Source organism: Arachis hypogaea, chromosome 19 (assembly GCF_003086295.3).
Source record: "Arachis hypogaea cultivar Tifrunner chromosome 19, arahy.Tifrunner.gnm2.J5K5, whole genome shotgun sequence".
NCBI classification, from domain to species: domain Eukaryota; kingdom Viridiplantae; phylum Streptophyta; class Magnoliopsida; order Fabales; family Fabaceae; genus Arachis; species Arachis hypogaea.
The window spans coordinates 139,146,632-139,158,907 of NC_092054.1; the positions used below are offsets into that span (position 1 = coordinate 139,146,632).

The window sequence follows — 12,276 nt, forward strand, 5'->3', positions numbered from 1 at the left end:
AATATAAACTAATTAAAGAAAATTTGTAAATATTTTTAAAAACACAACTATCTTTTTAAATCAAAAAGTATAAAATTCATAATTTTTATGATTTATTAAATACAAAGTGAGTGCATATATATACTTTTAAAACAATTATATTACATGTACATTAAAATCAATTGTAAAAATTTACCACCGTATATAAATATATAAATTCAAAAAAACTAAAAAAATAGTTCGACTCTCACTCATACACTACACGCATTCCTCATCTCTCCTACCCCGAGTCACATGGGTCAAAACCACCTCCTCTTCCACTCTCCGGCGGAATTCTCTCTACAATACCCACTATCATCTTTATTACTATTTTTTGCTATCTCCACTATAATCAAACAAAACTTCTTCATTTAATTTTTGCTACTTCTTGTTTTTTTCTCCTTATTTGATTTTGCATTTTTGTCTTTGTATCACGGGAAACTTTTACTCATTCTCTCTCTTTGATTTCTTATTTGTTTGATTTTCACTACTTTTTGTGTTTGATTTTATTACTTTTAGTTTTATTTTAGGTTTGATTTCGCTACTTCTGTCTTTTTTTATTTTTGCATTTTGTCTCTGAATCACAATGAACTTCTTCTCCTTCTTCTTATTTGATTTTACATTTTATTTGATTTTTTCTATTTTTTTCTCCCAAACACTTCATTTCAAATTTGATTTAGATATCACTATAAGAAGTAATGAAACGCTTCGTTTTGATCACGTGCAATAATTTACCGTCATATTTATTCATCGATAAATCTGACGGTAAAGCTCAATTAATGGAACGTTGTGTTTTGGACACGCTCAATACATTACCATTGAATTTATCCACCGATAAATCCGACAATAAATTTTACCTAAATTGGAATTGCTCACTCTCTCCCCTCATTTTGAAACACTCACTCTCTCTATAAACATCATATTCTTCTCTCTCTCCCTAAACCACCTCCGGCAACCCCCTCTGCCAACGCCAACGCCAACGCCACCAACAGCCACCGCAAAGACTACATGAACTCTTTGCGTTGTATTGGTCTCTCTATCGCTACTGTTTTTGTCACTCCTACCATTGTTGTAACTGTCGCTGCTGCTGTTGCTGCTCACTGTGTCACTAGAGCTTCCTCTTTCCTCCCTCCAGGTAGGTTGTCCTCTTCCCTCTCCCTATTATTTTTTTGTAATTTATTAAAAGCCTTAATGCAGCATGTCGGTTGGTCACCGTCGCCACTACTGCGCCATCTGTGATGCCACTATGCTAGAAAAGTCCTTTACACCACTACTATCTCTGGGTAACTCACTCACTAATTAGTTTAGAGTAGTTAAATCCTAAACCCTAATTTATGGTGTATGTCTATCTTTCTATTTTATTTTAATTTTGTTATATTTTTATTGGATTTTAGGGTTGTTCTGATTTTGTTTTTTTTTTTTGTTTATTTTGATTTCGATTTTAAGATTTATTTTTAGTTCATTATTTTATTTTAATTTTGAAATTTTTTATTTCTGAATTCAATATTTTATTTATGATTTTTGTTCTAATTTGTTCTTAATTTTTTTGTTCCTGATTTTTGTTATGATTTTTAGTTTGTTCTTGATTCTTGGTTGAAATTTTTTGTTATGTTTTTGTTTTGTAAGTTTGAGTTCAAAAAATAGTATAAAAAAGAGCACCCAAATAACAAATCTGTTGTAGTTGTAAGTGTTTATTTATATGAAATATTGTTCAGTACTTATTTTAAAAAATTTTGAATTAGTTTTCAAATTATTTTTAACTTGTTTGAATTTTAACGTCTTTTGTCGTTGCAGTTTTAAAACAATTAGGTTAGCAAGGCTAGTGGTACAATTAGGTTAGCAAGGCTAGTGGTGGCGGTACAAATAAATTACTTATTTTTAACTTGTTTTATGATTAATGATTGATTTTTGCTGTTATTTTTATAATTGTGTTCTTATTGGTCTATTGAAACTTAAAATTCAATCACAAATTAGTTATCTCCACTTTTACTTTCTTTCTAGTTTTGTGCTTATTTTTTGTTTATTTTTTCGATTGATTATGCCTATAAAGCTAATGTTCAATTGTTCATATCTTATTTTCAGAAAAAATTGAAGTCACGTATAAAACGAAAATTCAGAGAGTACGATGATAGCAAACATTGATAGGGTGAATATTTTCTGTGCTTTAGAGTCTATTTTCAGTTTTTTCAAACTTTTAATGATTGAGAAAAAGTGAACAAATTTCTACGTTGATTTGGCTGGTAGTGGGTGGAATTTTAATTTGGATTAAGTTTACTAAGTCAACGGCATAGGTCATTAAGAGTAATAAGATATGACTTCACTACAAAACAGGCGGATGCTAGCAATGATTTTTTTTTTTGGATTTGTGGCAGCTTCAAATCGTCGCTAAACAGAATGCCAGCGATTTAAGGACTGGCTTCCTTTAGGACGCGGGAATTGGATTTTATAGTGATTTCCGGCAACCGCTAGTATGACCGCTTCAATTAAGATATTTTGTGTTGGTAGGATTTGCTGTGATTCCGAGCTGCAAAGGTGATTTCTTCTTTCTTTTGCGACGCTCATTAACCGCCACTATTTGGTGCTACAATATTTTCTGAAATTTTATTTGTGGCGGTTTTGAATCGCCGCCGTGTTAAATCTGCACAATTTTTCAAAAATATTTTCGGTGATTACAAACTGCCGGTATTTATTGTTGCTATATTTCTATTATATAAAATATTTTAATTTATTTTTTTAATATTTGAGAATTTTTTTTGAGATTATTTTTTAGTTTTAAAAATCTTATCAATTTTCTATAAAATCTACATTGAGGGCGAGAATTTATGAAAATTTAACTACAAAACAAACTAATATATTTATATTAATATCAATAAAATATTTCACTAATTAATAATGCTGCATAGTCAACTTAAACAAACCATATACTTCAAATAAAATTACATCAAATAATTTAAAACACTATCTATTGCCTGCCTCTTCATTTTCACTGCTGCTACATCATCCTTCACTACCTTCTTTTTCAATTTTTCTGGTGCTATTTCATCCTCCACTTCCTTCTTTCTCAATTTCTCGGTCATCACCTCTTCTTGTAGTTCAAATAGCATTCTTTGAGCTTCTTCTGTTTGAGCTCCATCCACCGGCGGTTGCAAACTTGGACGGAAGAGTTGACTTGGAGTCTGTCCGAAACCTATGCTACGCAATCTACCCAAGTGCTCTTTTTCGAGAGCTTGGGCAAGAAAATTATTTTTAGACAATATTCTAGTGGATTCATTATGCTGCTCAATCTCCACAATTTTTTTCTACAGACGTAAATAACCATACATAATCAATGACGAGCTAGAGCATACTCAACACAATTTTATAATTAAATCCAATGAGAAACAACATAAAGGATTAAAATATAGTACTTACACCAATCCTCCAAGCTTCGTCATGTATATAGGGCCATTACATCGTTTGTACACTAAGGTCCATATTTCTCCTCTACCAACTCTCCTCCCTTGTAGTTCTGACTGTAACAATACAGTTTATGCTATAACTGTATTAAACCTAAATAAAGAAAATGTAGTCCAAAATATAGTTCAAAAATGAATTCAAACCTAAATTACCTCTTCTTTCCTTCGCCTCGCCAAGATTTTAGAACCCCTAATGTGAGTGTAAAGTTGCTTCGATCAATTCACAATATTTTTTCTGCACTTCTCCTAATATGCCATCAAAAGTAAAATTGATTAAAGAGAGAACTTGTCCATAGCAATGTACCCTAAATAGTAATATTTCTTAATGAATTTAAAATAGGTTACCTTTGTGTCAGGGTCATTACGATAATCAATGAACCATCTCCAATGCCTGATATTAATTCCTGCTAGGCATTCCTCAAGATTTTGCTCAAGCGTCCTTGTTGGTTTGTAATAATTGTCATACAACCTACCCCTTGTATTCTTTCAGAACTTCCCTATACTTTGCAAAAAAATTTTTCTTAAATCTTCATCCTCTATCTTCATCAAAGTAGAACATTTCCTGCAATGATAAGTTCATGTTGTTAGTAATTGTATAATAAAAGAATTGATTTAATTCAAAAATGCTGAAAATGATTACCTTTATGCAATCATTATAAACCCTATTTTTGCTAGGCACCTTTTTTCAATTTTTCTCACAGATAAAAAATTTGTTGTAATAAGCACCTAGCATTCTAAGAACGCCATTCAATAGACAAGCTCCATCTCTAATTGGTTGTAGTTTTCCGTTGAACCTCAGTATGATCTTTCTACCATTAAGAGGCTGCTCCAAAACTTTTCTCACACTTAATTTTGCTTGTTTGATTATGCCATCGAAATCTATAAAAAAAAAATAAAACCTCATTTATGTAGTTGTTGTGCCCAAGATGCGAGAAAAATAAAAATAACAGAGTCTAATCATTTTTGTGTATACTAAGATTCAATATTTGTTACTGATGACATCAACATTCTAAAACTCGGTAGTCTTGCGTCTTTTGTGCCTTTCAGCATCTGAAACAGCAAACAGGTTGTCAATATGTTATTCAAATGAAGCTACCTCATTTGCCTCTGGGTCCAAGTCTTCATCGCATGGCTCCGATGTTTGTACATCATTGGCGTAGGTCTATGTCTCAGGTCTTGGTTCTCTCCAGGGAGGACGAATGGGCAAAAAGATGCCGCTGCAGGGACACCACCATCACTGGGCAGGGGAATGAGCTAGTCATCATCAGCAGAGGATAAAGATGTAGGAGCTTCCATTGGAGGTTGCTGACATGGTGTTTCCAGTTTTGACTTTTTTGTGTAACGAGCTTTCCTGGACATCTTAAATTCCTAGTATAAAAAATACACATCATAAAATAAAAAATACAGGAAAGTAATTAAATGTATAACAATATTTTAACAAGATTTAATGGAAAAACCAGCACAAATAGAAGAGGAAAAGAGATTACATAACATGAATTTTAAGTCAGATTTTCATTCCACAAGTCTACTAACAAATTACAATCTTAAACATGACGATGTACTTGAAGTCTGACGGTTGGTGTAAGATTAAAAAATGCCGCAGCCCCTACCGTCGTGCCAATCAATGGAAACATGGTTGCCATTTCATTACTCACAACTTCACTCGGTCGGTCATCAACACGTATTGGTCGATTGATCCTTCTCTCAACATTATCCAAGTATCTTGAACAGAATGTCAGAATCTCATCGGATAAGTAGCCCTCTGCAATTCAGTCTTCTGGTTGTGCCCTATTACGCACGTACTGCTTGAGATGACATAGGTACCTTTATGAGCAATAAATGTGTCTTATTATGTTAAGGCTCTCGAAATAATAGCAATAAAAAATTTGTTGCATAATTACCTTTTAATTGGGTACATCCACTGATAATGCACTGGACCACCAAGACGTGCCTCTTCGACCGATGCACAGTTAAGTGTACCATGAATGTGAAGAAAGATACTAGAAAAATCATCTCCATGCGACAAAGAGTATGGAAGGAGAGGAAGTTTTTGAGAGTCTATGGATTTACTACATAATCATCGAAAAATAATGAGAAATCTACCAAGAAAACTGACATTGGGGCAAGCAATACATTCCTTAATGTAATTGGCAGTAGATGTTCCATTAGAATGTGACAGTCATGACTTTTCAAGCCCGATAACTTTCGCTGTTGTAAGTCAACACAGCGAGAAATATTGCTCTAGAAATACATCCTTCTGTGAAGGAGACATGAAAAAGACCGCAGTGGGATACTTTCCATCTTCTCATGGCCAGAGATCATGCTTTATTTCCATCAGCTGGAGGTCTTTTTGAGCTTTAAGGTGGTCCTTAGATTTACCGCTCTCGTTCATTATGGTGTAAACTATGTTGTCGCACACATTCTTCTATATGTGCGTCAAGGTTGTGACGCAATAAATTATTCTCCTAGTATGGGAGTTCAAAGAATATACTCCTCTTTTTCCAAGGAGACTCATCTTGCACTACAGCTTGTTGTCTGCATGCTCTTTTCCCAGCAACCATTTGCATCTTGCCAAGCTTAGCATGCACATTCTCTAACTGTCTCAAAATATCTCCACCAGACAATTTGATAGGGGGACCTCTATCCTCTATCTTACCATCAAATCTAACCCAGTCCTGCCTAAATCTGTGGCCTTGACCCAGAAAGCGCCAATGACCCATGAAACACCATTTCTGATTGCAGGTGAGTCGGTTAGTGTCAGCATCCAAGTTGCACGTAGGACAAGCTCTCCCACCGTCGTATTCCACCTAGATAAGTTGCCCAATCCTGAAAAATCGCAGATTGTCCACATCAACGCAGCATACATCTTGAATGTTTTTTTCTCGTTAGCGTCGTACGTTTGAACACCACCCCACAGCTACTTCAACTCATCTATCAAGGGATGTAGGTAGATATCTATAACATTCCAAGGTATTTTAGGATTGGGAATAATCATAGAGAGCATAAAAGAGTTGGGTTTCATGCAATCCTAGGGAGGTAAGTTGTACGAGATAAGAATCACGGGCCAAATTGAGTACTTTGAGCTGCGATTTCTAAAATGATTAAAGCCATCGCTCGCTAAAACTAAGCAAATACTGCGCAAATCGCTACTGAAGTCAATATATCTTCTATCAAATGCCTTCCATGCCTTACCGTCCCTTGGATGCCTCAAAAAACCGTTACAGTTAGGACCTTTCTTATGCCAAAACATGTCAACAGATGTCTTGTTGGACATGAACAACTGCTGCAATCGTGGAACAAGGGAAAAGTAACGAAGAATCTTCGCCGCTTGCGGTTTCCCATCCTTACAATGGAATTCTTCTTAGTCTTTTGCTTCCATCTCGATGTCCCACATCGCTTGCACTTAAATAATTCTTGGTCATCCCCCTGGTATAGCATGCAGGCATTCAGACATGCAGCTATCTTCTTGTATGTAATACTAAACTCTCTTATGATCCTCTTGGCATCGTGCAATGAAGTCGGAATCTTTGCATCCTCAAAGGCGTCCCCCAGTAGCTCTAGTAACATTTCCGAAGGCCTTGTCACTCACTTCACACATGCACTTTATATGGTATAGCCTCACCAAGAAAGACAGCTTCAAGAATTTTAAGCATTCGAAATACAATTCCTCCTCTCCATCTTCAAGCAGGTTGTGAAGATTACTAGTCTTGCGATTAAGTTTGATGTATAGATATGGAAACTCTTCTGCACCCCCTCTAGAATGTTCATTGCTTGAGTTTTCTTCATTGTCGAACAGTCCTGGAAAGTAGAATGCCTCATGGACCATGTCGCGCATTGGATCTCTGAGGTTTCTACAGGGTTTTACTTCTTGTCTATCGTTAGAGCTCTCTACTATGCGTCTCTCACCGTGATGTAACCAAAATGTATAATTAGAGGGAAAAGATTTTATCAGTAGGTGATCGTAGGTATCCTCTCTAGTTTGGAAAAGACGAAACCCACACGAAGGACATGGACAATGTATCATTCCATCGGACGATGCATTAGCAAATGCGGAGTCTGAAAATCTGTTTAAACTGGCCCTATATTCTGCACCACCTCTTGGCTTTGAAATCCAACTCTTATCTATATAAGCTTTAATGAAGTCATACAAACAAATGAATAAACAATTAATAAAGTCATACAACTAGAAAAACTTAGCAAAAAAAACATGCATATGTGTCAAAAGAACCAGTTCCAATTATCACAATTATGTAATGGGAGAGTAATAAAAGATTTAAATTAGTTAATTTATTACAAGAAAAACTATATAGAGAGTCAAAAAATAACTTAAAAAGGATTCATAAACAAAGTTACTTCCAATCAACCCAATATGTAGCATACGAAACTTATTGGAAAATGGGAAGGTTGATTACTCATTGCAAAATTTTGTGCTTTCTAAAAAATTTCTGGAAGAAAAAATTGCTGGTTCCAAAGCTAAAAAATGAAAAGGGAAAGAAAAGCGTCCTTGAAAAAAAAAAAGAAAAAAGGAATAGATATTAGGAAAACATATGATACTTGATAATATTTTTTATTTTTTATTTTTTTATCATATACAAAATTGAAACAGATTTTGTAATAACAACTTGGTATCTCTAATAAATAGAATAATTTATTCATGCTTTGTATGCTAGCACAATCACTATGATTATCAACCACAACAACATTAGCAGAATCAACTAACAATATAGGCAACAATATTTCAGCTAACATCAATAGATTATCAACTAACAATATAGTTAACAATACTCAAATAAACTACACTTATCTTCAGTAGAGAAGGAATCGGACCAAACCAAACCAGCAGCAGAGAAAGCACGGCTGAATCAGACCAGCAGAAGCAGATGACGACACAGGACAAGCAGAGAAGCATAAACTATCCTAATTCAATGCAATGTAAAAAATACAAAATTAATAATAAAATTTAATCAATATTTCTATGTTAATAAGGATAATGTAGTTACCTAAGACACTCAATTCACAAAAACAAAAATATAAGAAAAAAACTGAATCTATAAACCTCGTTAAATTAGTAGATAATTAGTCAATAAATTAGTTTTTAATAAGGAAGATTAGAAATGTGAATATTAAATCAAATTAGGATAGAGCTCATCGAAACGAGAATTTTGACACTAATTTCGAAAAAATCGGCCCAAGATTAGGCCGAACGGGCCAAACCGGTTGGATCAGACCCAAACCGGACCCGTGGTCCCAACCGGGCCAATCTTTAAAAGGACCCACGCTCTTCTCATTTCAGCTGAAATGAAACTAAAAGCTTCAGAGAAGGAGAAGAACGCTGAACCGTTACAGCAACCTTCAACTCACTGTAATTTTTTCGTCTGAGCTCCGATCGCCGCACCATTTGCGGCCACGCGTCCTCCGCGTTGAGCTCTACATTTCTACTGGAACAATTTTATTGGTAACTTGTTTAATCACTCTCAGCCTCCTCTTCCTCCAAATTTTTAAAAATTGAGTAGGAATGTTGAATTTCTTTGATTTCTGATGTTTTAGGATCCAATTAGTCGTTTGAGAAAAGTGTTCACTCTTGCTTATGTGAAGTTTGGGTAAGGTGAGGATACCATAATTCTATTTTAATTTCATTTAATTTGAGCTTTGAGTATTAAATTGGGTTTATATATGTTATAAATGTGTATTAGGCTGTGAATAAATAATTGGAGCTTGAAATTGTGAATATTGGAACTTGGAGGAAGCTGAGCTTAGAGTGTATTGAGCTTTTGAGGGGCTGTCTTGGCTTTAATTAAATTGCTTTAGTCGCTACGTGAAAATCGGCCAAGGTATTGTTTAGGTTTCTTGCATTTAATATATAATGTTCTGTGAAAACTTAGGCTAGATAACCATAAGATAAGTTGGAACGTATGTGTACATTGTGGATTAGTATCTTGTTTTTTAAATGTGGATTGATATGATGCTGAAAAGTTGAAGGATTGATAAATTGTTAATCATTGATTTGAGGATACAAGTATGTGATTTATAAGCTATGGTTTGGTTGTGGGATTTGGCAAGTGTACATGTAATTGTGGTTGGTGGATTAGGCATGTGTATGTGTAATTAAAGTTGGTATGAAGTGTGATTCTCATAGTGGATGTTGTGTTGTGGAAGAAGAGCTTTTGGAGTTAGCATGTGCAGGTTATTGTATTAGTAATATGGAAATGGTGTTGAATGGGAAAGAGGTTTTATGGGTTTTAAAAAGTTGGTTTTTGGCCGAACTTCGGCGAGGCATAACTTGGCTTTCGGACCCTCAATTTGCTCCCAACTTATTTTAAAGTGAAAATTGGGTTCGTGAAGTTTATACCATTCGAAGAACGGGAGAAAAATATTTTAAATTGAAGAAGTTATGGTTGTTAGAAAATTGTATCTAAAAAATGTCTTTTACTACCATTCTGCAGCTTTTGCTACTGATTCTATATTTTTAAAAGAACGTACGTCCACGCGTACGCGTGGCTTATGCACACGCGTGGCATGGGTTTTGGTGATGCGTACGCGACTGGTCCTATGCATACACGAAAGGAGCCAACAAGCATGTCCACGCGTACGCGTGACAAGGGGACGCGTGCGCGAGCTGCAGTTTTATATTTCCACGCGCACGCATTAGCCACGCGTACGCATGGCCCCTGTTCCAGCAAACATGATTTTTGAGTTTTAAAACCTTATTTCAAACCTTTAAACCTCTATTTCCTTTCCTTTAGTCATAAATAGTGGTATTAAACCTGACAATCAGATGAAGCTAGAAAATGGGGATAACTTGGTGGTAAAGTAAAGCTAAAAAGGAAAGCGATGAATTGATTATGAAATGTTACGATGGTTATGTATGATACTTGGCTTGATAATCAAAAGAATGATCATGTATGATATTTGGCTTGAATGATTAAATGATCTGAGATATGAGTTTCTCTGGGTAAAGTACCGTGGCTTGCCACCACGTGTACCAGGTTGAAAACTTGATACTCTGTTGACCCTACGATGTAAGGGTGACCGGGCACTTATAAATTTCCGAAAATGTTAACCCCATTGAGCAATATTAATTATTTGAGAAAAAGTTATGCATAGACTCTTGGGGATGCACATCGAGGGACAGTCTAAGATTTTCGGACTTGTCGGGTTGGCTGGATAACTGACAGATGAGCCTCATCAGGCATAGGACAGGCATGCATCATATGCATACTAGTTGAATTACTTGTTTGTACATTAACATGGTGTGCCTAAGTGTACTTGCCATGCTAAATGTATATTTGTTACCTGCAGTATTTGTAACCTTCTTGTGCTTGCCTTTATCTGTTTATTTGTCTATGAAATGCTGACGGAGATTGGGGGTATGGAGGAATGACAGTATGGGACTTAGATTTAAGATTAAGTTAAGTTAGGCATTGGATACTCTTAGAAAACCACCCTTTAAGGCTTTTGTTTAATACTTTAAACTCTATAATCTGAGTGTCGACGTTCTAGGATTGCCTCTGGCATTTCCAGGACCTTATATATTATGTGTATGGCACCTTTACCATACTGAGAACCTCTGGTTCTCACCCCATACTATGTTGTTATTTTTCAGATGCAGGTCGAGAGGCATCTCGTTAGGCGTCTGGACTCCTGCGAAGTGGTTACTGGGTTATTTTGTTGTACAGCGATGTATATATATGTACTTAGCCTTCTCTCCGCTTATCTTGCTCTTTTGATCCTCTTAGAGGTTTATGGAGAGACATGATTTTGTTTATGTATATATGGGTTTTGGTTATGTATGTATATATGTGTAAATATTCTCCAGCCAGCCTTGACTTCGCGGGCTGAGTTAGGAGCTTGTTATTTTGTATCCTTGGCTCTCTACTCCTACTTTTATTATCTTATGTTTAATAATTATAGTTTTTTTCACACGCAAGTTACTCCGTTTCCGGAGCGTTGTGTTTTTCGTTTCACGATTTTGTTTTACCCATTTTTCCAAGGCTCCTAGTTTATTATATTCTTTCTACTATTATATGTATGTATTTTAATTTTAGAAGTCATAGCATCTCGCCACCTCTGTTTTACATCCTAGGTGTAAAGATGTATGTGGTAGGGTGTTATAGAATCAAAATCACTAAAAAAAGCAAAAAATAAAATCAAAATAATAGAACACAGAAACAAAAATTAGAATCAAATATCAACTCTCCAAATAACCAAAAATAAGATTATCAACCATATTACACACCAATATTTTCAACCACAATAACATCAACAAAATCAACTAACAATATAGGCAACAATATTTCAGCTAACATCAGCAAATTATCAACTAATAATATAGTTAATAATACTCAAATAAACTGCACTTATCTTCAACAGAGAAGCGATTGGACCAGACTGGCAGCATAGGAAGCACGGCTGAACCAAACTAGCAGAGGCAGAGCACGACGCGTAGGATGCAAAGGAGCAGAGCTGACAAAACGGTGACCACGAACAGTGACGACGACCACCACCACGAAGACGACCACGACAACGACCACACCACACGACGACAGTGCACACAACGGGTCGAAGACCACCAAAGACCACGACGCCGCCGCACATGACACAATGGACGGAGGAAACGATGATAGCAGAGGAGACAAAGACGAGGCGGACAGTTCACCGGAGGCTACGCCGGTACTTCTTCTTCCAGCAGGAGCTCCATTGTGCTTCAGTAGAGTAGACGGCGCAGAGATGAGAATTGAGTGAGGCGCAAAATGAGGGGGAGAGGACTTAAGATTTTTTTACTGCTTCACTTTATTACTTTTTA

The 12,276-nt window shown here is 35.7% G+C and overlaps 1 long non-coding RNA gene across 3 annotated transcripts; it reads left to right on the forward strand.

Moving 5' to 3' along the window:
• Nucleotides 1-205: 205 nt before the first annotated feature.
• Nucleotides 206-11,413, forward strand: LOC140181944 (uncharacterized). Of its 3 annotated transcripts, XR_011877639.1 has the most exons (5): nucleotides 206-1,153; nucleotides 1,216-1,301; nucleotides 2,101-2,164; nucleotides 2,391-2,550; nucleotides 11,077-11,413. It is a non-coding gene; the product is annotated as an uncharacterized lncRNA (long non-coding RNA). The 3 variants fall into 3 exon arrangements; XR_011877638.1 differs by having other exon boundaries at nucleotides 206-1,301; XR_011877637.1 differs by lacking the exon at nucleotides 11,077-11,413 and adding an exon at nucleotides 4,521-4,965 and having other exon boundaries at nucleotides 206-1,301.
• The last annotated feature ends 863 nt before the right edge of the window (nucleotides 11,414-12,276 follow it).